This window comes from Coregonus clupeaformis, chromosome 16 (genome assembly GCF_020615455.1).
Source record: "Coregonus clupeaformis isolate EN_2021a chromosome 16, ASM2061545v1, whole genome shotgun sequence".
NCBI classification, from domain to species: domain Eukaryota; kingdom Metazoa; phylum Chordata; class Actinopteri; order Salmoniformes; family Salmonidae; genus Coregonus; species Coregonus clupeaformis.
The window spans coordinates 40,922,682-40,950,410 of record NC_059207.1 but is presented as its reverse complement, the minus strand read 5'-3'; the positions used below and the strand labels follow the sequence as shown (position 1 = coordinate 40,950,410).

General features: G+C 42.9%; 1 pseudogene; it reads right to left on the bottom strand.

Moving 5' to 3' along the window:
- Positions 1 to 110: 110 nt before the first annotated feature.
- Positions 111 to 27,519, bottom strand: LOC121584132 (annotated as a pseudogene).
- Between the last annotated feature and the right edge of the window lie 210 nt (positions 27,520 to 27,729).

Here is a 27,729-nt window from a genome sequence, read left to right as displayed (position 1 = left end):
CACTAATCATGTATGCCTCAACATTGACCTCATGTCCTCTCATTGAGATAGCCTACTGTCTACAGTGCAGCATGTCTCTTCGTTTAGGGGTACCTTCAGGTCATATCAATCTACTTGATAATGTTCGGCTTGAAGTCATGCTTGGTGGCCCTTGTGAGCTCCTCTGAATACTCCCCATACAGTGGGGGAAAAAAGTATTTAGTCAGCCACCAATTGTGCAAGTTCTCCCACTTAAAAAGATGAGAGAGGCCTGTAATTTTCATCATAGGTACACGTCAACTATGACAGACAAATTGAGATTTTTTTTCTCCAGAAAATCACATTGTAGGATTTTTAATGAATTTATTTGCAAATTATGGTGGAAAATAAGTATTTGGTCACCTACAAACAAACAAGATTTCTGGCTCTCACAGACCTGTAACTTCTTCTTTAAGAGGCTCCTCTGTCATCCACTCGTTACCTGTATTAATGGCACCTGTTTGAACTTGTTATCAGTATAAAAGACACCTGTCCACAACCTCAAACAGTCACACTCCAAACTCCACTATGGCCAAGACCAAAGAGCTGTCAAAGGACACCAGAAACAAAATTGTAGACCTGCACCAGGCTGGGAAGACTGAATCTGCAATAGGTAAGCAGCTTGGTTTGAAGAAATCAACTGTGGGAGCAATTATTAGGAAATGGAAGACATACAAGGCCACTGATAATCTCCCTCGATCTGGGGCTCCACGCAAGATCTCACCCTGGGGTCAAAATGATCACAAGAATGGTGAGCAAAAATCCCAGAACCACACGGGGGGACCTAGTGAATGACCTGCAGAGAGCTGGGACCAAAGTAACAAAGCCTACCATCAGTAACACACTACGCCGCCAGGGACTCAAATCCTGCAGTGCCAGACGTGTCCCCCTGCTTAAGCCAGTACATGTCCAGGCCCGTCTGAAGTTTGCTAGAGTGCATTTGGATGATCCAGAAGAGGATTGGGAGAATGTCATATGGTCAGATGAAACCAAAATATAACTTTTTGGTAAAAACTCAACTCGTCGTGTTTGGAGGACAAAGAATGCTGAGTTGCATCCAAAGAACACCATACCTACTGTGAAGCATGGGGGTGGAAACATCATGCTTTGGGGCTGTTTTTCTGCAAAGGGACCAGGACGACTGATCCGTGTAAAGGAAAGAATGAATGGGGCCATGTATCGTGATATTTTGAGTGAAAACCTCCTTCCATCAGCAAGGGCATTGAAGATGAAACGTGGCTGGGTCTTTCAGCATGACAATGATCCCAAACACACCGCCCGGGCAACGAAGGAGTGGCTTCGTAAGAAGCATTTCAAGGTCCTGGAGTAGCCTAGCCACCCCATAGAAAATCTTTGGAGGGAGTTGAAAGTCCGTGTTGCCCAGCGACAGCCCCAAAACATCACTGCTCTAGAGGAGATCTGCATGGAGGAATGGGCCAAAATACCAGCAACAGTGTGTGAAAACCTTGTGAAGACTTACAGAAAACGTTTGACCTGTGTCATTGCCAACAAAGGGTATATAACAAAGTATTGAGAAACTTTTGTTATTGACCAAATACTTATTTTCCACCATAATTTGCAAATAAATTCATTAAAAATCCTACAATGTGATTTTCTTGAAAAAAAAATCTCATTTTGTCTGTCATAGTTGACGTGTACCTATGATGAAAATTACAGGCCTCTCTCATCTTTTTAAGTGGGAGAACTTGCACAATTGGTGGCTGACTAAATACTTTTTTTCCCCACTGTACCTCCCAGTCATCTGCAGATACAGTTACAGCTTTATAGCAGTGCCAACTACTTATGCAAATGTCATAGACCAGGGTTATGTTATCGCGTAACTGAACATGATACAGGTTAGACCAGACAGTAATGTCTGTTAGGCAAAAATGCATTTCCAAGAAGGATGTGATGAACTGCTATTACTGCCAAAAACATGATGATATTATGTAAAAGATTACCCCTGGTACAGTATGTGCAATTCTTGTGAAATAAGATTATTGTGATATTTCAGTAGTTCACCTTAAAACTAAATTTGTCACTGATTTGCTGGGTCAGGTTGAGATCCATTTCGGTCACCAGGAGACCGTCACAGGTTCGGGACAGGCCTGGAGAGCGGTTACCATCAGGAGCGGCCACATAGCTTGACCCATAGAAGTGTCCAAAATCTTAGTGAGCTATAAGGAACAAAGACAGGACTCTACTTGACAATTAGCTCTTCAACAAAACTAGTCAGAGGAATCCCATCTGAATGACAGGTGGCCTATTGTGTCTGTTTCACAGGTAGACAACCTGCAACTTTATGCATGGGTAATGAGGTCTATGGATATGAATGTGCTGTGAGGCTAACGTTCAGCAACATGACACTTGTTAACATGGCAGCTGGCCCCAGGCCTGTTCTGGATACAGAGTGTAAATGGAAAACAGACACATTGCACTGGGGTGTGGCTCATACAGTTGAAGTCGGAAGTTTACACACACTTAGGTTGGAGTCATTAAAACTTGTTTTTCAACCACTCCACACATTTCTTGTTAACAAACTATAGTTTTGGCAAGTCGGTTAGGACATCTACTTTGTGCATGACACAGGCAATTTTTCCAACAATTGTTTACAGACAGATTATTTCACTTATAATTCACTGTATCACAATTCCAGTGGGTCAGAAGTTTACATACACTAAGTTGACTGTGCCTTTAAACAGCTTGGAAAATTCCAGAAAATGATGTCATGGCTTTAGAAGCTTCTGATAGGCTAATTGACATAATTTGAGTCAATTGGAGGTGTACTTGTGGATGTATTTCAAGGCCTACCTTCAAACTCAGTGCCTCTTTGCTTGACATCATGTGAAAATCAAAAGAAATCAGCCAAGACCTCCGAAAAAAATGTGTAGACCTCCACAAGTCTGCTTCATCCTTGGGAGCAATTTCCAAACGCCTGAAAGTACCACGTTCATCTGTACAAACAATAGTACGCAAGTATAAACACCATGGGACCACGCAGCCGTCATACCGCTCAGGAAGGAGACGCGTTCTGTCTCCTAGAGATGAACGTACTTTGGCGCGAAAAGTACAAATCAATCCCAGAACAACAGCAAAGGACCTTGTGAAGATGCTGGAGGAAACAGGTACAAAAGTATCTACAGTGGGGAAAAAAAAGTATTTAGTCAGCCACCAATTGTGCAGGTTCTCCCACTTAAAAATATGAGAGAGGCCTGTAATTTTCATCATAGGTACACGTCCACTATGACAGACAAATTGAGGAAAAACAATCCAGAAAATCACATTGTAGGATTTGTAATGAATTTATTTGCAAATTATGGTGGAAAATAAGTATTTGGTCACCTACAATCAAGCAAGATTTCTGGCTCTCACAGACCTGTAACTTCTTCTTTAAGAGGCTCCTCTGTCCTCCACTCGTTACCTGTATTAATGGCACCTGTTTGAACTTGTTATCAGTATAAAAGACACCTGTCCACAACCTCAAACAGTCACACTCCAAACTCCACTATGGCCAAGACCAAAGAGCTGTCAAAGGACACCAGAAACAAAATTGTAGACCTGCACCAGGCTGGGAAGACTGCATCTGCAATAGGTAAGCAGCTTGGTTTGAAGAAATCAACTGTGGGAGCAATTATTAGGAAATGGAAGACATACAAGACCACTGATAATCTCCCTCGATCTGGGGCTCCACGCAAGATCTCACCCTGTGGGGTCAAAATGATCACAAGAATGGTGAGCAAAAATCCCAGAACCACACGGGGGACCTAGTGAATGACCTGCAGAGAGCTGGGACCAAAGTAACAAAGCCTACCATCAGTAACACACTACGCCGCCAGGGACTCAAATCCTGCAGTGCCAGACGTGTCCCCCTGCTTAAGCCAGTACATGTCCAGGCCCGTCTGAAGTTTGCTAGAGTGCATTTGGATGATCCAGAAGAGGATTGGGAGAATGTCATATGGTCAGATGAAACCAAAATATAACTTTTTGGTAAAAACTCAACTTGCCTTTTTGGAGGACAAAGAAAGCTGAGTTGCATCCAAAGAACACCATACCTACTGTGAAGCATGGGGGTGGAAACATCATGCTTTGGGGCTGTTTTTCTGCAAAGGGACCAGGACGACTGATCCGTGTAAAGGAAAGAATGAATGGGGCCATGTATTGTGAGATTTTGAGTGAAAACCTCCTTCCATCAGCAAGGGCATTGAAGATGAAACGTGGCTGGGTATTTCAGCATGACAATGATCCCAAACACACCGCCCGGGCAACGAAGGAGTGGCTTCGTAAGAAGCATTTCAAGGTCCTGGAGTGGCCTAGCCAGTCTCCAGATCTCAACCCCATAGAAAATCTTTGGAGGGAGTTGAAAGTCCGTGTTGCCCAGCGACAGCCCCAAAACATCACTGCTCTAGAGGAGATCTGCATGGAGGAATGGGCCAAAATACCAGCAACAGTGTGTGAAAACCTTGTGAAGACTTACAGAAAACGTTTGACCTGTGTCATTGCCAACAAAGGGTATATAACAAAGTATTGAGAAACTTTTGTTATTGACCAAATACTTATTTTCCACCATAATTTGCAAATAAATTCATTAAAAATCCTACAATGTGATTTTCTGGATTTTTTTTTCTCATTTTGTCTGTCATAGTTGACGTGTACCTATGATGAAAATTACAGGCCTCTCTCATATTTTTAAGTGGGAGAACTTGCACAATTGGTGGCTGACTAAATACTTTTTTTCCCCACTGTATATCCACAGTAAAACGAGTCCTATATCGACATAATATGAAAGGCCGCTCAGGAAGGAAGAAGCCACTGCTCCAAAACTGCCATAAAAACTGCATATGGGGACATACTTTTTGGAGAAATGTCCTCTGGTCTGATGAAACAAAAATAGAACTGTTTGGCCATAATGACCATTGTTATGTTTGGAGGAAAAAGGGGGTTGCTTGCAAGCCGAAGAACCCCATCCCAACCGTGAAGCACGGGGGTGGCAGTGTCATGCTGTGGAGGTGCTTTGCTGCACTTCACAAAATAGATGGCATCCTCCCGAGTGGCGCAGTGGTCTAAGGCACTGCATCGCAGTGCTAGCTGTGCCACTAGAGATCCTGGTTCGAGTCCAGGCTCTGTCGTAGCCGGCCGCAACCGGGAGACCCATGGGGCGGCGCACAATTGGCCCAGCGTCGTCCAGGGTAGGGGAGGGTTTGGCCGGCAGGGATGTCCTTGTCCAATCGCGCTATAGTGACCCCTGTGGCTGGTCCGGGCACAGTGCACGCTGACTCGGTCGCCAGGTGTACGGTGTTTCCTCCGACACATTGGTGCGGCTGGCTTCCGGGTTAAGCGGGCACTGTGTCAAGAAGCAGTGCAGCTCGGTTGGGTTGTGTTTCGGAGGACGCACGACTCTCAACCTTCGCCGCTCCCGTGTCCGTACAGGGATTGCAGCGATGGGACAGGGACTGTAACTACTACCAATTGGATACCACGAAATTGGGGAGAAAAAGGGGGTAAAATACCCCCCAAAAAACAAAAAAATAGATGGCATCATGAGGAAGGAAAATTATGTGGATATATTGAAGCAACATCTCAAGACATCAGTCAGGAAGTTAAAGCTTGGTCGCAAATGGGTCTTCCAAATGGACAATGACCCCAAGCATCCTTCCAAAGTTGTGGCAAAATGGCTTAAGGAAAACAAAGTCAAGGTATTGGAGTGGCCATCACAAAGCCCTGACCTCAATCCTATAGAACATTTGTGGGCAGAACTGAAAAAGCGTGTGCGAGCAAGGAGGCCTACAAACCTGACTCAGTTACACCAGCTCTGTCAGGAGGAATGGGCCAACATTCACCCAACTTATTGTGGGAAGCTTGTGGAAGGCTACCCGAAACGTTTGACCCAAGTTAAACAATTTAAAGGCAATGCTACCTAATTATAATTGAGTGTATGTAAACTTCTGACCCACTGGGAATGTGATGAAAGAAATAAAAGCTGAAATAAATCGTTCTCTCTACTATTATTCTGACATTTCACATTCTTAAAATTAAGTGGTGATCCTAACTGACCTAAGACAGGGAATTTGTACTAGGATTAAATGTCAGGAATTGTGAAAAACTGAGTTGAAATGTATTTGGCTAAGGTGTATACTTCCTACTTCAACTGTAAATACAGATATAAAACCTTTCTTTTTTTACCTTTTTATAATTGTTGATTATCATAATAATGTGCATTTGGTCTACTTCCCTACACTATACCATAATCTTTCAATTATCAGTATCAAATCAACATGACACGTTTTTATTTCAAGATATTCCTTCGGCAATGAAGTGGCAATCATGACTTCTTAAAAACAGAATAAGACAAAACAAAAGGAAACATGGATCTCTTGGTCTTCTTATTACCAAGTAAAACTCTGGCAAGAATGACATTATTCATTTGTATGCAAAATGCACCATGAATAAGAATGAAAAGAAAGAGGCTTAGAAACATTTAAAACTTCTGACCCACTGGGAATGTGATGAAAGAAATAAAATTTGAAATAAATCATTCTCTCTACTATTATTCTGACATTTCACATTCTTTCAATAAAGTGGTGATCCTAACTGACCTAAGACAGGGCATTTTTACTAGGATTAAATGTCAGGAATTGTGAAAAACTGAGTTTAAAGGTATTTGGCTAAGGTGCATGTAAACTTCCGATTTCAACTGTATATCAAACATGGGTCTATGCCATCGAGGCTCACTATCAATGACGCTGGTATAGACCGCACCCATTTCTGGATATACCTTTTGTATGCTTTACTTATTTAGAAGTATCTCTATTCATGCAGACATCCATGTCAAATTCTTGACAGAAAGACGCAGTGTTAATTGAGTACTTAGTTGTAAAACTGAAATGCAAATGACTATATTTTGTCACAGGCAGGAGAGGACAAAGTAATATGCATGATACTACACTTTTCTAAAAAAAACAGTGAAAGATTCATACCTTTTTTTCCATTCCCAGAGGGGAACTCATTGTTAAAGTGATCCTACATAAAACAAGAGAGATTAGTTAGAAAACAGCATTATGATGGCTCATACATAATGTAGTTGTGTTCACCAGCTGTGAAGTATGGCAGTGGCATACTGTATGAGGCTACATACAAAAGAGAGGATACCAGTATATCATGGATAATTGGACTATGGAGGCAGTAGGGGGCAGCATAGAATAGATGTTTCAATGCCCCTAGGACTTGGCTCAATAATAAGTGGTTGTAAAAGAGATCATGTGGAACAACATACACCCGTCTTTGGTGGTATTTACTGTCCCAACACGGTTTATTCCACAGGTGAAGCAATGGTTTGCTATAGCTCCACATGGGCTCACTGAGTCTTCCAACAGTAGCAGAAGGGTTGAAGATCTCTGCTTATATATCTGAGCCTAGAGGAAAGTCTTTGTCCTCAGGCCTGGAGGGAAGCCAAAGTCATTCCGCTACCCAAGAGTGGTAAAGCGGCCTTTACTGGTTCTAACAGCAGACCTATCAGCTTGCTGCCAGCTATTAGCAAACTGTTGGAAAAAATTGTGTTTGACCAAATACAATGCTATTTCTCTGTAAACAAATTAACAACAGACTTTCAGCATGCTTATAGAGAAGGGCACTCAACATGTACTGCGCTGACACAAATGACTGATGATTGGTTGAAATAAATCAATAAGAAGAAGATTGTGGGAGCTGTACTGTTAGATTTCAGTGCAGCCTTTGCCATAATAATATTGTGGATTCAGAGCTATCTATCTAATATAACTCTGGGATTTCTTTAATGGAAGCTTCTCTAATGTCAAACATGTAAAGTGTGGTGTACCGCAGGGCAGCTCTCTAGGCCCTCTACTCTTTTCTATTTTTACCAATGACCTCCTACTGGCATTAAACAAAGCATGTGTGTCCATGTAAGCTGATGATTCAACCATATACGCATCAACAACCACAGCTAATGAAGTCACTGAAACCCTTAACAAATAGTTGCAGTCTGTTTTGGAATCGGTGGCCAGTAATAAACTGGTCCTGAACCTCTCTAAAACTAAGAGCATTGTACAAATCATTCCCTAAGTTCTAGACATCAGCTGAATCTGGTAATGAATGGTGTGGCTGTTGAACAAGTTGAGGAGACAAAATTACTTGGTGTTACCTTAGATTGTAAACTGTCATGGTCAAAACATATAGATTCAATGGTAGTAAAGATGGGGAGAGGTCTGTCCGTAATAAAGAGATGCTCTGCTTTTTTGACACCACACTCCACAAAGCAAGTCCTGCAGGTTCTAGTTTGATCTTATCTTGATTATTATCCAGTCTTATGGTCAAGTGCTGCAAAGAAAGACCTAGTTAAGCTGCAGCTGGCCCAGAACAGAGCGGCACGTCTTGCTCTTCATTGTAATCAGAGGGCTAATATTATGCCAGTCTCTCTTGGCTGAGAGTTGAGGAAAGAGTGACTGTGTCACTTCTTGTCTTTATAAGAAACATTAACGTGTTGGAAATTCCAAATTGTTTGCATCGTCAACTTACACACAGCACTGACACACACATTTACCCCACCAGACATGCCACCAGGGGTCTTTTCACAGTCCCCAGGTCCAGAACAAATTCAAGGAAACGTACAGTATTATACAGAGCCATGAGTGCATGGAGCTCCCTTCCATCTTATATAGCGCAAGTGAACCTGGTTTCAAAAAACAAATAAAGCAACACCTCACGGCACAACGCCTCTTCCCCATGTGACCTACTTGTTGTGTGTTTGTACTGACATGTATGTGTAACTGATAGATGCACACACAAACACTACATGTTCATGTTTTTAAATGTATGTAAATTGTAAAGTATTTTGTCTGTAATGTATTTTTCGTTATGTGTCGGACCCCAGTAAGACTAGCTGTCGCCATTAGCGTCGGCTAATGGGGATCGTAATAAATCAAACATCAAATCTAAATCCATTCATACTGTACATGAACCAGTTGAGAGGGTGATGGCGCCCATAGCAGATGTTCACAGCAATCTTTCCAAAGTGGGTCTGAAACACTCTGTGACCAGTGTCGCACTCCATGTAAAATGTGGACTGAGTTAGGGAGGGGGGAAAAAGTCCAACCAAAAGTCTGTACATATCTGCATCCAGTACAGTATATTTGCCATTTAAAAATGTAGAGAATTATTTATTTAAGCTTTTATTTCTTTCATCACATTCCCAGTGGGTCAGAAGTTTACATACACTCAATTAGTATTTGGTAGCATTGCCTTTAAATTGTTTAACCTGGGTCATACGTTTTGGGTAGCCTTCCACAAGCTTCCCACAATAAGTTGGGTGAATTTTGGCCCATTCCTCCTGACAGAGCTGGTGTTACTGAGTCAGGTTTGTAGGCCTCCTTGCTCGCACACGCTTTTTCAGTTCTGCCCACAAATGTTCTATAGGATTGAGGTCAGGGCTTTGTGATGGCCACTCCAATACCTTGACTTTGTTGTCCTTAAGCCATTTTGCCACAACTTTGGAAGTATGCATTGTCCATTTGGAAGACCCATTTGCGATCAAGCTTTAACTTCCTGACTGATGTCTTGAGATGTTGCTTCAATATATCCACATAATTTTCCTTCCTCATGATGCCATCTATTTTGTGAAGTGCACCAGTCCATCCTGCAGCAAAGCACCCCCACAGCATGATGTTGCCACCCCCGTGCTTCATGGTTGGGATGGTGTTCTTTGGCTTGCAAGTAACCCCCTTTTTCCTCCAAACATAACGATGGTCATTATGGCCAAACAGTTATATTTTTGTTTCATCAGACCAGAGGACATTTCTCCAAAAAGTACGATCTTTGTCCCCATGTGCAGGTGCAAACCGTAGTCTGGCTTTTTTATGGCGGTTTTAGAGCAGTGGCTTCTTCCTTGCTGAGCGGCCTTTCAGGTTATGTCGATATAGGACTCGTTTTACTGTGGATATAGATACTTTTGTACCTGTTTCTTCCAGCATCTTCACAAGGTCCTTTGCTGTTGTTCTGGGATTGATTTGCACTTTTCGCACCAAAGTACGTTCATCTCTAGGAGACAGAACGCGTCTCTTTCCTGAGCGGTATGGCGGCTGCGTGGTCCCATGGTGTTTATACTTGCGTACTATTGTTTGTACAGATGAACGTGGTACCTTCAGGCGTTTGGAAATTGCTCCCATGGATGAACCAGACTTGTGGAGGTCCCAACATTTTTTTCTGAGGTCTTGGCTGATTTCCTTTCATTTTCCATTGATGTCAAGCAAAGAGGCACTGAGTTTGAAGGTAGGCCTTGAAATACATCCACAGGTACACCTCCAATTGACTCAAATGATGTAACTCTGTGTTGTTGTTTTTATCGCACTGCTTTGCTTTATCTTGGCCAGAACTTGTTCTCAACTGGCTTACCTGGTTAAATAAAGATGAAAAAAAAAAAAAAAAATCTGGAATTTTCCAAGCTGTTTAAAGGCACAGTCAACCTAGTGTATGTAAACTTCTGACCCACTGGAATTGTGATACAGTGAATTATAAGTGAAATAATCTGTTTGTAAACAATTGTTGTGTCATGCACAAAGTAGATAGTTTGTTAACAAGAAATTAGTGGAGTGGTTGAAAAACGAGTTTTAATGACTCCAACCTAAGTGTATGTAAACTTCAGACTTCAACTGTACATAACCTTTCAGACATAGACAGCTCAGAATGTACTGTATGACGGTAAAGTAGGTTAGGTGTGCTGTCCAAACATACACGAGCTCTCTCTGAACCCTGTGATTTAACTAGTGCCTGTGTGGTTTCACTTTTCAATTCCTTGAGGCTCACTGGGAAACCATATTGTAAGAATGAAGACAGTTCCCTGGGTGATAGATTGGTTGTGGACAGAGCCACAGATCACCATAGGGAGGATCAATAGTGTCAGCTGTGAGACATTTACTGTATGTTTTGTCACTTTGTGACAAATTGGGCTATATACATACAGTTGTTTCATTGATTGATCACTTATAAAAAGATTGATAACCGACCATGTTGAAGTATCCCACCTGGGGAATATGATTCTTCCTGGTTTTACCCAGGACGCTGCCTGTGTTGGAGACCACTACTGCTGTGTTCCAAAGTAAATTGTGTACCTTTTCTCGCTCCAAAATGGGCGATATCACTAACATTTTGTATTTCTTTGCCAGCTGAAGAGAAAACAAGAGTATAGTTTTAGACATGAGTCATCATACAAAGACAAAAGGCTGGAATTGCCCATCTCTATCAGCACAAACACGTGCACACACACACATGCAAACATAGAGACGTATGTGGACGACAGCGCACAGCTACGTGCTGGAATGCTCATCTCAGACTGGAGCTGTTTTTATGTTCTAGCCCCCAAGTTGAGTATGAACTCCCACCACAAACATTTATTATTCACTATGCATGAATTAGATGACAGCATGCAAACTACCCCAGAGTACAATCACTCTTTGTTTCTCAACAATTAGGCCTACATAATGTTGTAGAATAATGCCTTGTAATTAAACATAATGGCACATTATTTCACATGCTAAATAATACACTAAGGAGCAATACCAATCTCTAATCTATACAATGGCATTATTTGACAACAGTTTCTTATCTGTTAACCTTTTACTGCAGTGGGCTAAATCAGGGTCAAACAGAGTGTTTCTTGGTAGTCAAACAAATCTACTTTGAAACAAGTATACACCTCACACACATGGTATGGGCTTACAAAAAAGAAGACACCTGTACCGTCAGATATAGAGTTGAAATGTATTTAAAAAAATGTCTGCATCCCAATATTACACTTTATATACGTCACAGAGGACTGAAATATAACAAAGAAAAGTGTATTAATTATGAAAAATAACATTCCAGCCATGAGGCCACTAGGTCATTTGACTGCAGGAAACGGCTACAGGAATTTGTAAAACCACAGTGAAATTGTGTATACTTACTACTACCCATACTATTAAATGGCAACTACTCTGACTGTTCTCAGAGTATGAGTCACAAGCAGTATTGCATTGGATGTGGTACATTCCTGTACCATGGATGACCCCTGACCTCTCACCTCTTGGCAGAAGTGGGTGGTGTATACCCCTTCTGCAGACTCTGCAAACTCTGTCCACTGTTCTTTCTCCCCGGTACAGAAGGCAAAGGGCATAGCTGTGATAGGGAACAAAGCAGGATTGTCTCTTAAAACTCAGGGCAGTAAAATTGAGGCACACACTAGAGAGCACTTAAACATAACTGTGCATATAAGTATATATCTCAGAGGACAGACAATATGCATACTATGCTCCAAATATTTATCACATGATATGTCTTCACACCATGTGAAGCATTTTGATGCAAACCTCTGTGTATGCTTATCACTGTCGCACACAGTTGTGGGGATGGGGGTCACCTCCCTGGTGCAGCACTTGGGGGTGAGTTTAGTATATTTCTGCTGTACTAGGACACTCTAAGGGGGCAATGGGCCAGAGTAAGGCACTCCTCTTTCATCACATAATGATGTCTAGGACCCCAAACAAATAGGACAACAAACTGTGTTTGGTGTGCTGTTGACTTCCCTATGACCAATTAACGACAAATTGACCTTCTGCCGTATACCCAGATGCTATCACCCTGGCTGATCCAATATCACCCTGTTATAAGGCCACAAGTCAACAGTTACTGTACAGTAAAGTGAACAAGCACAATTTGTATCCTTATTCTCTGTAACAGATTGCACAAAGAAAAGGTATGGAAAACTCCAATAGGCTACCCCAGTAAGACAGATCAGTAATCTCACCCCAGGCCTCCTGAAAGCAGACAGTGTTGACCCCACACAGAGCCGCCACATCCACCATCTCACCATTCCTTTTGTGGAGTGCTGTTATCCGGGCAGAGGGATGAACACCAGTGGAGGCTGCTGAGGGGAGGACAGCTCATTATAACGGTTGGGATGGAGTGTAATGGCTGGAATGGAGTGAATTGAATGGTATCAAACATATGATGTGTTTGAAACCATTCCATTTACTCCATTCTGGCCATTATTATGAGCAGTCCTCCCCTCAGCAGCCTGCACTAATGAACACAGAGATCAGTCAACAAGCCCCATGCATCTTCTCAACACTGCTCATAGCAAGGACTTCAAGGGTAAATTCATTTAAATTCAATAAGTATTTGACAGCACCCATTTTGATTTGAACTAAACCTTCCATACATATTTTCCCATTGTAGAAGGGCTCAGAAAGTGACTTTTTGGACCTGAATGCCAAATCATTCAAGAGATAAAGGTGCTCAAAGTTGACCCATTTTGCATACCCCACCATACCACCCTAACCCTAGTCCTGTCAATCCTCCATAGGAAACCTGGCCATTAAGTTGATATTCAATGGTGGGTTGACCGGCGGTCATCTTGTGATAGTAATTAGAAGTTTACATTTCTATTCAATTTCAAGGGTGTACCAGTAAATTGCAGTGGTCTGAAGGGATAGATCTGTTCTATGAATTATATTTCTATGGTTGAAATGACACCCACCCTGTATTCAAGAGCATGTTGTGTCTCAACCGATGGCGGGCACAACACAAAAACCTCAGATGATGTGAAATAGGGTCTAAGCTACAACATATGTGAATATGAACTAAATCTGAGTTAACACGTTTTTAGATAATTTACATTAAAGGTTTAAGACATGGATGTCTCATGGTTTGGTGGGGTATGCAAAATGGGTCAACTTTGAGCACCTTTACTTCCTGAATGTTTTGGCAATCAGGTCAAAAAAATCATTTTCTGACCACTTTTTCCATGGGCAAATATGGAATGTTTTGAGTTAATCAAAAGGGTTGCTGTGAAAAAGTGATTGAATTCAAATGGATTTACCCAATTGTAACTTTACATGCACATATAACGAGAAGAAGGAGAGAGTGCCATAGATGCAAACAATATTGTAGCAGGCTTTGGTTGGTAAAGAGATTGAATCCAAGTAGTCATTACTCTCTAACCTGATCCAGGACAAGAGCATCAGTGGGCAGAACGATGCGGTTCTGAATGAACCCAAACGTTTTTCGGGGGTCTGAGCTGCTCCGGGGACGCTTCAAACAAGTACCCCTGAAGCTCAAAGTCCCGCTCCAAAGCAGCCTCCACTGCACATGCTGGCAGATCAAACTTCCTGCAAGAAATTGTCAAATGTGCGTTAAACCGCGGAGGGCCAGAAGGTCAGCTAAACCTAATTACCTAGACAGAAGTGACTTCATTGACTCTCATCTGGCTTCACAGACCCTCAGCAACACCTATATGAATTGCTGGTAAACCCAACAAATAAGTGCATCTTTGTGTGATTGTATTAACAGTAGAGTAATTAACAAAATACTACACGATTTTGATTGAACCATCCCTTTAATTTGGCCATGGCTGCCAGGTGGCACCAGCCTGCCAGGCAGATAGTGTGTGGATTGCTTAATGTCCATATATAATAAAGACTGACGATTGTCCCCATGAAAGGTTCAATCATAGACATTAAAACCAGGGTTCAATACTGCCCCCATTTACAGGCACTAATATGACAGGGGTTGGTTGAAAGGACAATGATTGATCAAAGTCCACTTGACTGTAAATAATTTACTCACTCTGCTGAACATCAGACTGCAAAGGAATGATTGAAGAGGAAAAATGAAGAGACAGCAACATTTTCCTATATTTTTCACTTTATAATAGCAGTGTCAAAATGTGGCTAAACCTCATTGATGAGTACAGACTGTCCAAATAGTTATAAAACACAATCTACTGTATTTTCTCTGGTAGCATATCAACCTGGCCTCATAGCATTTCGTATTATTCTGTACATACACTACCGTTCAAAAGTTTGGGGTCACTTAGAAATGTCCTTGTTTTCGAGAAAAGCAATTTTTTTGTCCATTAAAATAACATCAAATTGATCAGAAATACAGTGTAGACATTATTAATGTTGTAAATGGCTATTGTAGCTGAAAACTGCAGATTTTTAATGGAATATCTACATCGGCGTACAGAGGCCCATTATCAGCAACCATCAGTCCTGTGTTCCAATGGCACATTGTGTTTGCTAATCCAAGTTTATCATTTTAAAAGGCTAATTGATCATTAGAAAACCATTTTGCAATTATGTTAGCACAGCTGAAAACTGTTGTGCTGATTAAAGAAGCAATAAAACTGCCCTTCTGAGACTAGTTGAGTATCTGGAGCATCAGCAATTGTGGGTTCGATTACAGGCTCAAAATGGACAGACAAATCGAAGTTTGAGGTGTTTGGATCACAAAGAAGAACATTTGTGAGACGCAGACCAAATGAAAAGATGCTGGAGGAGTGCTTGATGCCATCTGTCAAGCACGGTGGAGGCAATGTGATGGTCTGGGGGTGCTTTGGTGGTGGTAAAGTGGGAGATTTGTACAGGGTAAAAGAGATCTTGAAGAAGGAAGGCTATCACTCCATTTTGCAGCGCCATGCCATACCCTGTGGACGGCACTTGATTGGAGCCAATTTCCTCCTACAACAGGACAATGACCCAACGCACAGCTCCAAACCATGCAATAACTATTTAGGCAAGAAGCAGTCAGCTGGTATTCTGTCTATAATGGAGTGGCCAGCACAGTCACCGGATCTCAACCTTATTGAGCTGTTGTGGAAGCAGCTTGACCGTATGGTACGTAAGAAGTGCCCATCAAGCCAATCTAACTTGTGGGAGGTGCTTCAGGAAGCATGGGGTGAAATCTCTTCAGATTACCTCAACAAATTGACAACTAGAATGTCAATGTCTTTAAGGCTGTAGTTGCTGCAAATTGAGGATTCTTTGATGAAAGCAAAGTTTGAAGGACACAATTATTATTTCAATTAAAAATCATTATTTCTAACCTTGTCAATGACTACATTTCCTATTAATTTTGCTATATTTACTATTCAAATTCATTTAATGTATGTTTTCATGGAAAACAAGGACATTTCTAAGTGACCCCAAACTTTTGAACGGTAGTGTATATCCGAGACACTCCATTTAATATGATATGTTATGTTTCGTATGGTATGTATTAATTTGTGATTACAATTCGTATGATATGTTACGAATTGCAAGTCGTACAATATGTTGTCACAAATTCAGCCGAGGCTGCTCCTCCTCCTTGCTCGGACAGGCTTCGGCGTTCGTCGTCACCGGAGTACTAGCTGCCACCGATCTATGTTTCTGTGTTCTACTTGTTTTGTCTATATTGCACACACCTGGTTCCAATTAAGATAATTTGTTTCCCTATTTTACCCTCTGGTTCCCTCATGGTGTTGTGTGTGATTGTTCGTTGTTTTGTTGTCATTGACATGTGAGTCTGTATTTTCTTCCCTGCGTGGAAAATATGTTTATTTACTTGTGACAAGTAAAGTACGTCGTTGACTCAGTTCTGTGTCCTGCGCCTGACTCCGTCCTACCGCTACACACTGACGCATGACAGAATCACGCACCATTATGGAGTCAGCAGGTACATCCATTCCTCCAGGATCAGTGGAGGATGCATCCAGCAGCACTCGACCATGCTACAGACTCTTGGCACAGCCATGGATCGAGTGGTACAGACTATGGAGCGATGGGAGAGGGGGGAGGGGGGGGGGGTTTCTACACCTCCTTCCACTACTATTCACTTCACACCGCTATCCACCCCTTCACCACCTGGATCCAGTGGGATTCGGCTCTCGCTCCCGAGGGCATATGATGGAACTGCTGCCGGGTGCCAGGGCTTTCTGTTCCAGGTGGAGCTCTACCTGGCAACCATCCACCCGGCTCCCTCGGGATACGAGAGCGTGTCCGACCTCATCTCCTGTCTGTCGGGGAAAGCGCTCGAGTGGGCCAACGCTGAGTGGGGAGGAATAGACGCGGCATCGGTGCTCTATGAAGATTTCACCCGCCGTTTCCAGGCGGTATTTGATCATCCACCGGAGGGGAGAGTGGCGGGAGAACGGTTGTTCCACCTCAGACAGGGAAAGAGGAGCGCACAGGACTTCGCACTGGACGTCAGGACCTTGGCAGTCAGCGCGGGATGGAATGAGAGGGCCCTGATCGACCATTACTGATGCAGCCTACGGGAGGACGTTCGTCAGGAGCTGGCCTGCAGGGACACCACCCTTAACCTGGACCAGCTGGTGGATTTATCGATACGACTGGATAACCTGTTGGCCACCCACGGACGTCCGGATCAGGGTCCGTCCAGTCCATTCCCCAGCACTTCCGACTCTACACCGATGGAGCTCGGAGGTGCTGATCTAAGGGTGACCGGAAGGGGGGCAGTTTCCTGCACCAACTGTGGCCATAGAGGACACACTGCTGGTCGGTGCTGGAAAGGGTCCTCAGGTTTGTGGGGCCATTTAAAGTCCTGAGGAGATTGAACGAGGTTTGTTATAGGTTACAGCTCCCTCCTGATTACCGTATTAACCCCTCGTTCCATGTGTCTCTCTTCAGGCCGGTGGTAGCTGGTCCGCTCCAGGAGTCTGAGGTGCGGGAGGTCCCTCCGCCCCCACTGGACATTCGAGGGGGCACTGGCGTACTCGGTCCGTTCCATCCTGGATTCAAGTCATCGGGTGGGGGGCCTGCAGTATCTCGTGGAGTGGGAGGGGTACGGTCAGGAGGAACGGTGCTGGGTTCCTAGGAGGGACATCCTCGATCCCTCCCTGCTGAGGGATTTCCACCGTCGTCATCCGACTCGCCCTGCTCCGCGTCCTCCTGGCCGCCCCCCATGCCGGTGTCGGCGCACGGCTGGAGCCGCGCGTCAAGGGGGGGGTACTGTCACGAATTCAGCCGAGGCTGCTCCTCCTCCTTGCTCGGGCATTAGCTAGGTTGCTAAGGGTTAGGGTTAAGGTTAGGAGTTAGGTTAAAGGGTTAAGGTTAGGGTTAGGGGAAGGGTTAGCCAACATGCTAAGTAGTTGCAAAGTAGCTAAAAAGTAGTAAGTAGTTGCTAATTAGCCAAAATGCTAAAGTTGTCATGATTGGATTTGAACACACAACCTTTGGGTTGCTAGACGTTCGCGTTAGGGTTAGGGGAAGGGTTAGCTAAAATGGTTAAGGTTAGGTTTAGGGTTAGGGGAAGGGTTAGCTAACATGCTAAGTAGTTGTAAAGTAGCTAAAAAGTAGTAAGTAGTTAAAAGTTGCTAATTAGCCAAAATGCCAAAGTTGTCCATGATTGGATTTGAACACACAACCTTTGGGTTGCTAGACGTTCGCGTTAGGGTTAAAGGAAGGGTTAGCTAAAAGGGGTAAGGTTAGGTTTAGGGTTAGGGGAAGGGTTAGCTAGCATGCTAAGTAGTTATAAAGTAGCTAAAAAGTAGTAAGTAGTTGCAACCTTTGGGTTGCTAGATGTTCCCATTAGGTTTAGGGTTAGCTAAAAGGGTTAAGATTAGGGCTAGGGGAAGGGTTAGCTAACATGCAAAGTAGTTGCTAATTATCTAAAATGCTAAAGTTGTCCATGATGGGATTCGAACACGCAATCTTTGGGTTGCTAGATGTTCACATTAGCTTTAGGGTTATGGGAAGGGTTTGCTAAAATGGTTAGGGTTAGGGGAAGGGTTTGCTAATGTGCTAAGTAGTTGCAAAGTAGCTAAAAAGTAGTAAGTATTTGCAACCTTTGGGTTGCTAGATGTTCCCAACCACCTCCTCTTTTACGCTGCTGCCACTCTCTGTTTATTATCTATGCATAGTCACTTTAACTCTACCTACATGTACATATTACCTCAATTACCTCAACTAACCTGTGCCCCCGCACATTGACTCTGTACTGGTTCCCCCTGTATATAGCCTCGCTACTGTTATTTTACTGCTGCTCTTTAATTAATTGTTATTCCTTTTCATTTTAAATGTTTTACTTAACACTTATTTTTCTTAACTGCATTGTTGGTTAAGGGCTTGTAAGTAAGCATTTCACTGTAAGGTCTACACCTGTTGTATTCGGCGCATGTGACAAATACAGTTTGATTTGATTTGGTTAGGGGAAGGGTTAGCCAACATGCTAAGTAGTTGCAAAGTAGCTAAAACGTAATAAGTAGTTACAAAGTTGCTAATTCGGTAAAATGCCAAAGTTGTCCATGATTGGATTTGAACACACAACCTTTGGGTTGCTAGACGTTCGCGTTAGGGTTAGGGGAAGGGTTAGCTAAAAGGGGTAAGGTTAGGTTTAGGGTTAGGGGAAGGGTTAGCTAACATGCTAAGTAGTTATAAAGTAGCTAAAAATTAGTAAGTAGTTGCAACCTTTGGGTTGCTAGATGTTCCCATTAGGGTTAGGGTTAGCTAAAAGGGTTAAGATTAGGGCTAGGGGAAGGGTTAGCTAACATGCTAAGTAGTTGCTAATTATCTAAAATGCTAAAGTTGTCCATGATGGGATTCAAACACGCAATCTTTGGGTTGCTAGACTTAGCTTTAGGTTTATGGGAAGGGTTAGCTAAAAGGGTTAGGGTTAGGGGAAGGGTTACCTAACATGCTAAGTAGTTGCAAAGTAGCTAAAAAGTAGTAAGTAGTTGCAAATTAGCTAAAATGCTAACGTTTTCCATTATGCGATTCAAACACACAACCTTTGGGTTGTTAGATGTTCCCATTATACACCCACCCAGTGCTTCATTTGTAAGGTGGGAGGTGCTGGAACAAAAATTGAGCCCGAGAGACCTGGGAGGCTCTGAGGTACCAGAACAAAAACAAAAAAATCTCCTTCATAATAAAGGTTTGCATGCATTTGGGTTCCCGAGTGGCGCAGCAGTCTAAGGCACTGCATCTCAGTGCTAGAGGTGTCACTACAGACCCTGATTCAATTCCAGACTGTATCACAATCCGGCAGTGATTGGGTGGCGCACAATTGGCCCAGCGTCGTCCGGGTTTGGCCGGGTAGGCCATCATTGTAAATAAGTATTTGTTCTTAATTGACTTGCCTAGTTAAATAAAAATTATCATAGCTTTTTTTTTTTTTTTTTTTTTTATTTAACCTTTATTTAACTAGGAAAGTCAGTTAAGAACAAATTCTTATTTACAATGACGGCCTACCAAAAGTCAAAAGGCCTCCTGCGGGGATGGGGGATTAAAAAAATTAAATTATATAAATATAGGACCAAACACACATCACAACACAACACTACATAAAGAGAGACATAAGACAACAACATAGCATGGCAGCAACACACGACAACACAGCAAGGTAGAAACCCAACATGAAAACAACATGGTAGCAACACAACATGGCAGCAGCACACCATGGTAGCAGCACAAGACATGGTACAGACATCATTGGGCACAGACAACAGCACAAAGGGCAAGAAGGTAGAGACAACAATACATCACGCGAAGCAGCCACAACTGTCAGTAAGAGTGTCCATGATTGAGTCTTTGAATGAAGAGATGGATATAAAACTGTCCAGTTTGAGTGTTTCTTGCAGCTTGTTCCAGTCGCTAGCAGCTAACTGGAAAGAGGAGCGACCCAGGGATGTGTGTGCTTTGGGGACCTTTAACAGAATGTGACTGGCAGAATGGGTGTTGTATGTGGAGGATGAGGGCTGCTGTAGGTATCCCAGATAGGGTGGGACGGGGGGGGCCTAAGAGGGTTTTGTAAATAAGCATCAACCAGTGGGTCTTGTGACAGGTATACAGAGATGACCAGTTTACAGAGGAGTATAGAGTGCAGTGATGTGTCCTATAAGGAGCATTGGTGGCAAATCTGATGGCCGAATGGTAAAGAATATCTAGCCGCTCGAGAGCACCCGTACCTGCCAATCTATAAATTACGTCTCCGTAATCTAGCATGGGTAGGATGGTCATCTGAATCAGGGTTAGTTTGGCAGCTGGGGTGAAAGTTGAGCGATTACGATAGAGGAAACCAAGTCTAGATGTAACCTTAGCCTGCAGCTTTGAAATGTGCTGAGAGAAGGAGAGTGTACTGTCTAGCCATACTCCCAAGTACTTGTATGAGGTGACTACCTCAAGCTCTAAACCCTCAGAGGTAGTAATCACACCGGTGGGGAGAGGGGCATTCTTCTTACCAAACCACATGACCTTTGTTTTGGAGGTGTTCAGATCAAGGTTAAGGGCAGAGAAAGCTTGTTGGACACTAAGAAAGCTTTGTTGTAGAGCGTTTAACACAAAATCCGGGGAGGGGCCAGCTGAGTATAAGACTGTATCATCTGCATATAAATGGATGAGAGAGCTTCCTACTGCCTGAGCTATATTGTTGATGTAAATTGCGAAGAGTGTGAGGCCTAGGATCGAGCCTTGGGGTACTCCCTTGGTGACAGGCAGTGGCTGAGACAGCAGATGTTCTGACTTTATACACTGCACTCTTTGAGAGAGGTAGTTAGCGAACCAGGCCAAAGACCCCTCAGAGACACCAATACTCCTTAGCCGGCCGACAAGGATGGAATGGTCTACAGCAGGGTTCTTCAATTCCGGTCCTGGAGGGCCGAAACACCTCTGTTTTTCATCCTCTCCTTCTAATCAGGGGCTAATTCAGACCTGGGACACCAGGTGAGTACAATTAACAACCAGGTAGAAATAAAAAACTGAAGTGTTTCGGCCCTCCAGGACCGGAATTGAAGAACCCTGGTCTACAGTATCAAAAGCTTTGGCCAAGTCAATAAAAATAGCAGCACAACATTGCTTATTATCAAGGGCAATGGTGACATCATTTAGGACCTTTAAGGTTGCAGAGACACATCCATAACCTGAGCGGAAACCAGATTGCATACCAGAGAGAATACTATAGACATCAAGAAAGCCAGTCAGCTGAATATTGACAAGTTTTCCAACACTTTTGATAAACAGGACAAAACAGAAATTGGCCTGTAACAGTTAGGATCAGCTTGATCTCTCCCTTTAAATAAAGGACACACTGTGGCTGCCTTCCAAGCAATGGGAATCTCCCCAGAGAGGAGAGACAGGCTTGGCGATGATAGGGGCTGCAACCTTAAAGAATAATTTTATTTGTCACATGCGCCGAATACGACCTTACCGTGAAATGTTTACTTACAAGCCCTTAACCAAATAAAATAAAGTTAAAATAAAATAAACAATAAAATAACAATAATGAGGCTATATACAGGGGGTACCGGTATCGAGTCAATGTGCGGGGGTACAGGTTAGTGGAGGTAATTTGTACATGTAGGAAGGGGCAAAGTGACTATGCATAGATAATAAACAGCGAGTAGCAGCAGTGTAAAAACAAAGGGGGGGGTCAATGCAAATAGTCTGGGTGGCCATTTGATTAATTGTTCAGCAGTCTTATGGCTCGGGAGTAGAAGCTGTTAAGGAGCCTTTTGGACCTATACTTCGCACTCCGGTACTGCTTGCCGTGCGATAGCAGAGAGAACAGTCTATGACTTGGGTGACTGGAGTCTTTGACAGTTTTTGGGGCCTTCCTCTGACACCGCCTAGTATATAGGTCCTGGACGGCAGGAAGCTTGGCCCCAGTGATGTACTGGGCTGTACGCACTACCCTCTGTAGCGCCTTACGGTCGGATGCCGAGCAGTTGCCATACCAGGCGGTGATGCAACCGGTCAGGATGCTCTCGATGGTGCAGCTGTATAACTTTTTGAGGATCTGGGGACCCATGCCAAGTCTTTTCAGTCCTGAGGGGGAAAAGGCGTTGTCATGCCCTCTTCCTGACTTTCTTGATGTGTTTGGACCATGATAGCTATTTGGCCATGTAGATCTGACATGCGTTAAATGTTTCACAACTTTACATGCATGCTTTCCATAAATGCAATGTGTGCTTTGCACAGATGAAAACCCTTCCATGATGACACTCTCTTCCTGTATCTGTCATATAGGCCTATGCATTCTTTGTCCTATAGATACATAACTAAATCTAGCAGCTGTCACTTACCAATCATGCTGCTGCTTGGCTGTAGATTTGCTCTCATGGTGTTGAGAATGTTTAGTACTGTAGCTGTCACTTATGTATTCTCTGTATGAATTATGTATGAACCCTTCGGACGAACAGGTACCTCCAGCGTACCCTCCTGCCTCACGTTCGGCCCCTGTCCCTGATGATCTACCCCATGTCCCCTTGTATCGACCCCAGGCTTCTGTCCTTGCCCCAGTGGGGCGAAACCAGCAGAAGAGGGTGATGTCCTTCCTGCCTCCATGGCATGCCTCAGAAAGTGCTGAGGTGAGTTCTTTAGAAGCTTAGAAATAGTAATTTAATATTTGCTAATGTTGGGATAACTATTAGTAGTTGAACTCTCTCTCTCTCCCTTGAATGCAGCTGGTTTCCAGAGAACTGGCGGGCAACTCTCAACAAGAAGCAGCGGCAGTGAATTGACCAGGCGCTGTTTATAATAATAATAATAATAATATGCCATTTAGCAGACGCTTTTATCCAAAGCGACTTACAGTCATGTGTGCATACATTTTTAGGTATGGGTGGTCCCGGGGATCGAACCCACTACCCTGATGTTACAAGCGCCATGCTCTACCAATTGAGCTACAGAGGAGCCACCTACGGAATTACGGATAATTGAATATTTGCTTATGTTGGGTCGACTATTAGTAGTTTAACACTCTCTGCCTCTCTCTCTCAGCGCTTGCGGGCAACTCTCAACAAGCATCAGCAGTGATGGATTGGCAGGACGCTGTTTACCAGGAGCAGCATGAGGAGTTCATAATTCATCACTGACTTGCTTGAGAGACACCAGACTAACGTTGGTCCAGTGTGAGCTGACAGCCAGCAGTGGATTGGCCAGACGCTGTGTACCATCGCCCGACCCCCTTCTTTGCATGTCCACTATTCTTCTGGATGCCCCTTTGTATGTGGGCATTTAAACTGACATGCCCCCAGCCTGGGTGAGGGCACAATTCATAACAGACTTGCTTGAGACACCAGACTAACGACAGTCCAGTGTTTGCTTGTCTAACCCATGCTGACAAGTGACATTTAAGCGTGACATTTTGTAACTTATCAGCATTTCACTCAAATGTGTGGCATGAATATGTAATGCTTAAAATTGCCTACTACAAAGGGACAGTTATACAGACACCCCTGTTATTTCTATGGCCTCCTCTAACTTCAAAATGTTAATTGTGAACTGAAAATAACTATGTTTTAAGTTCTGCTAAGGTGGCTGGCAGAGATGAGAAATGCTAAGGGGCGAGGTGCTGAAGGAAACTGAGCCACTTTTAGGGTGGTCGTGAAACAATCCTTTTGGAAATATACTGAACAAAAAATATAAACGCAGCATGTAAAGTGTTGGTCCCATGTTTCATGAGCTGAAATAAAAATCCCAGAAATATTCCATACGTACAAAACGTATTTTTCTCAAATTTTGTGCACAAATTTGTTTACATCCCTGTTAGTGAGCATTTCTCCTTTGCCAAGATAATCCATCCACCTGACAGGTGTGGCATATGAAGAAGCTGATTAAACAGCATGATCATTACACAGGTGCACCTTGTGCTGGGGACAATAAAAGGCCACTTTAAAATGTGCAGTTTTGTCACACAACACAATGCCACAGATGACTGAAGTTTTGAGGGAGCGTGTAATTGGCATGATGACTGCAGGAATGTCCACCAGAGCTGTTGCCAGAGAATTGAATGTTGATTTCTCTACCATAAACTGTCTCCAACGTCATTTTAAAGAATTTGGCAGTACGTCCAACCGGCCTCACAACCGTAGACCACATGTAACCATGCCAGCCCAGGACCTCCACATCCAGCTTCTTCACCTGCGGGATCGTCTGAGGGGGCTGGGCCTGGCTGCCAAGTGTGCCTATGACCTCCCAGGCCCACCCATGGATGCACCCCTGCCCAGTCATGTGAAATGGCCTAATTAATTTATTTCAATTGACTGATTTCCTTAGATGAACTGTAACTCAGTAAAATCTTTGAAATTGTTGCATGTTGCGTTTATATTTTTGTTCAGTATAGTTCACAATTCACCTTGTTCCCCTCTACCAAGACAGTGTAGAGGCTTGTGGGTGTTGAGGACCCTCTGAGTTATATTGTCTGTAGCCTATGACTACTGGCAAGAACTCCCATGACAAACAGGTCTGAGGTGAGTCACCAGCCTGACATCGGTTATTTTTTCAATGTGGGCCTGTCTAACCAATGCTAACAATTATCTATTCCAAAGGAACAGATATTTGGACATTGCTGAAATGTGTTTTAAGTTTGATGTTTGTAACTAATCTGTAGCAATGCTTACAATTGTCTACTACAAAGGGACAGTTATACAGACACTCCTGTAATTTCTATGGCCCCCTCTTCAAAACTTCAAAAAGTTAATGGTGATCTGAAATGTACTTAACTGTTTTAAGTGCAAAATATATGAGTACAAGAGGCACGGTAAAGGTTTATTTTACTTTATTATACATTCAAATTGGGAAAGGGATATGTTTGAGGGATATGTAAAAAGACCCCTCTAAATGAAAATAAATACATATAAGAATTTGTGTGAGGCAGGGGCAATAGGGAAAGGGATATATCGACAATGTATGAAATTGAAATATGAACTGTAAAAGAAAGTCATGAGTTGAATAGAATACAATTACATCTTATTTTTGTCTACAACAAAGGGACAGTTTAACCTTTAACTTGTATGTCTTGTAATTTAGTCCATCTTCTAGCACCTTAACTTGCACAGTAGGTATACAGGGGACATACAGACAGTGGAGCAATTGTACTGTGATGGTGTGGGGCACACATTATCCTGTCATTTATTTCACTGTGTTGTTTTCCACATTTTGTACAGGTGTGGCATCTGGTGTGAGCTAATGTTCAATGTTCCCCTCCTGTGAAAATATGCAGCCTGTGAAAATATGCAGTATTATTTATCTTTGCAGACTTTAATAAATTTCGTTTTTAATTAATTACATTTATGTCCAGTTTTCAGTCACAAGGCACCTATCACTAATTTACAGTGGTCCTCAGTTGGACACCATAATGAAAAAACATTTAAACAATGAAGCTGCAAGCAGCCATGGTGGGGTTCAAGCTAGGGTTGTGTATACAGACTAATGCAGTTTTTATTTATTTATTTATTTATTTATTTATTTATTTATTTATTTATTTATTGTATCCAGTTTCAATCACACGGCAACTGTTACTAATTTAGTCACCTATTGGACACGATAATGCAAAACTATTTAAACAATATAGCTGCAAGCAACCATGCCCGGGGTTCAAGCTTAATCTACATTTATTTTGTAATTAACGGTTCCTAGGACTGTGTAAGGACAACATAGCACATGGCTACTTAGTTATGCATTGTTTACATTTGGAGGGGTGTGTTCTTGCTTATTGTACCCCCCCTCCCCTCCCACTTTCTCCTTATTTGTCAAAACCCCCCTTTAGCCCCCCTTCCTCGACAGAGAATATTGAGCAGGTTATTTTGCGCTACAGGCAGATTATCCTTCTCTTTTCAGAAGGAGCCATTTGCTTTCCAATCTGTGTTTTCCCGCGACTGTATTTGAAATATTGCAAAAGGCCTGTTTTGGCTGCATTCTGTTCACGGCCAGATTTGCCGCGCGTTCCCAACTGTAGGCAGGCCTTGTGATTGGGCTACACATAATCCACAGCTAGGCTATTTAAAAAATAATAAGCTATTGATCCTCTGTGGCTAAATTATAGGCCTACTCCTGGTGTAGTCTTCTGAATTATTTAATTTCTTTCTGAACAGACAGCAGTAATTTTATAACTTTGGCAAATATATTTAAATGTATCAGGGGTGCTGTGGCACATCCAGCACCTATGAGTCTATAAGAAAATAAATGATGAACTGCAATGCTGGAGAGATGAGAGTTGCAGGCTCATGTCCATCAGAGCAGAGAGAGGGACAGAGATCATAGAAAGTGAATGCCATTCCAGTTCTGTGAGAGATACAGGCACGCTTCTCTCTCTCACCACAGCAATGGCGACGCATTGGTCTATAGGCTACAATGTTGCGCAAACCATAAACCCGTGCCGGCCCAACTCGAATCAATTCTTAGAATATCAGGCACGTTTTCACATTACGTTTTTTAGGGGGCAGGAGAATTACAGAGGAGGCAACTTGAATTAACTCTGATTGCTTTTATTATAATTTTTACATTGCAAACAGTGACAATAATTTTTCATGCCAAGCGAGGTACCAGATCCTGGCAAATGGGTTCCGTAACGAAACAGTCCTAAATGGAGAGGTGCAGGATCCTGTCCCGGCAGGATCCGGCTCAAATTACGTACTGCGCCCACCCATCCACCCCAACCAACCTCCTTTCGTTTTTGCCTTAAGTACCCTTCTGTCTTATGTAACCTTACCAAACTTAACATATCATTTTAATTTACATGTCCCGGATTTACTTTTACTATGTTATGTCGTCTATGAGACCAGGCTCAACATACAGACAACAAGATTTCTGCAGCCTGATAGGGCCGAGTGCAGAATTCAACTGCAACTCACTTGGTTTCTTTTCCAAACAAGATTTGATTAACTTCTTTCAGTTCCTCATCTGGAATATGTTACTCCAATGTCTTCTCCAAAGATTCAAACTCAGACCCCGACATTGTGAGGCTCCTTCTGTACAAGTTCAACTGTCCAAGCCGTGTGCTTCTGTTAGTGAACCCGATAGCCCAGTAAGCCCACCCCGTCGTATATTGGGCAAAATAAACTTAGTATTAGCAATTTAGCGGTTATGCAACCTGTCCGATTCTATCACATGTTCCTCGGTCATATACAGTGGGGGAAAATAGTATTTAGTCAGCCACCAATTGTGC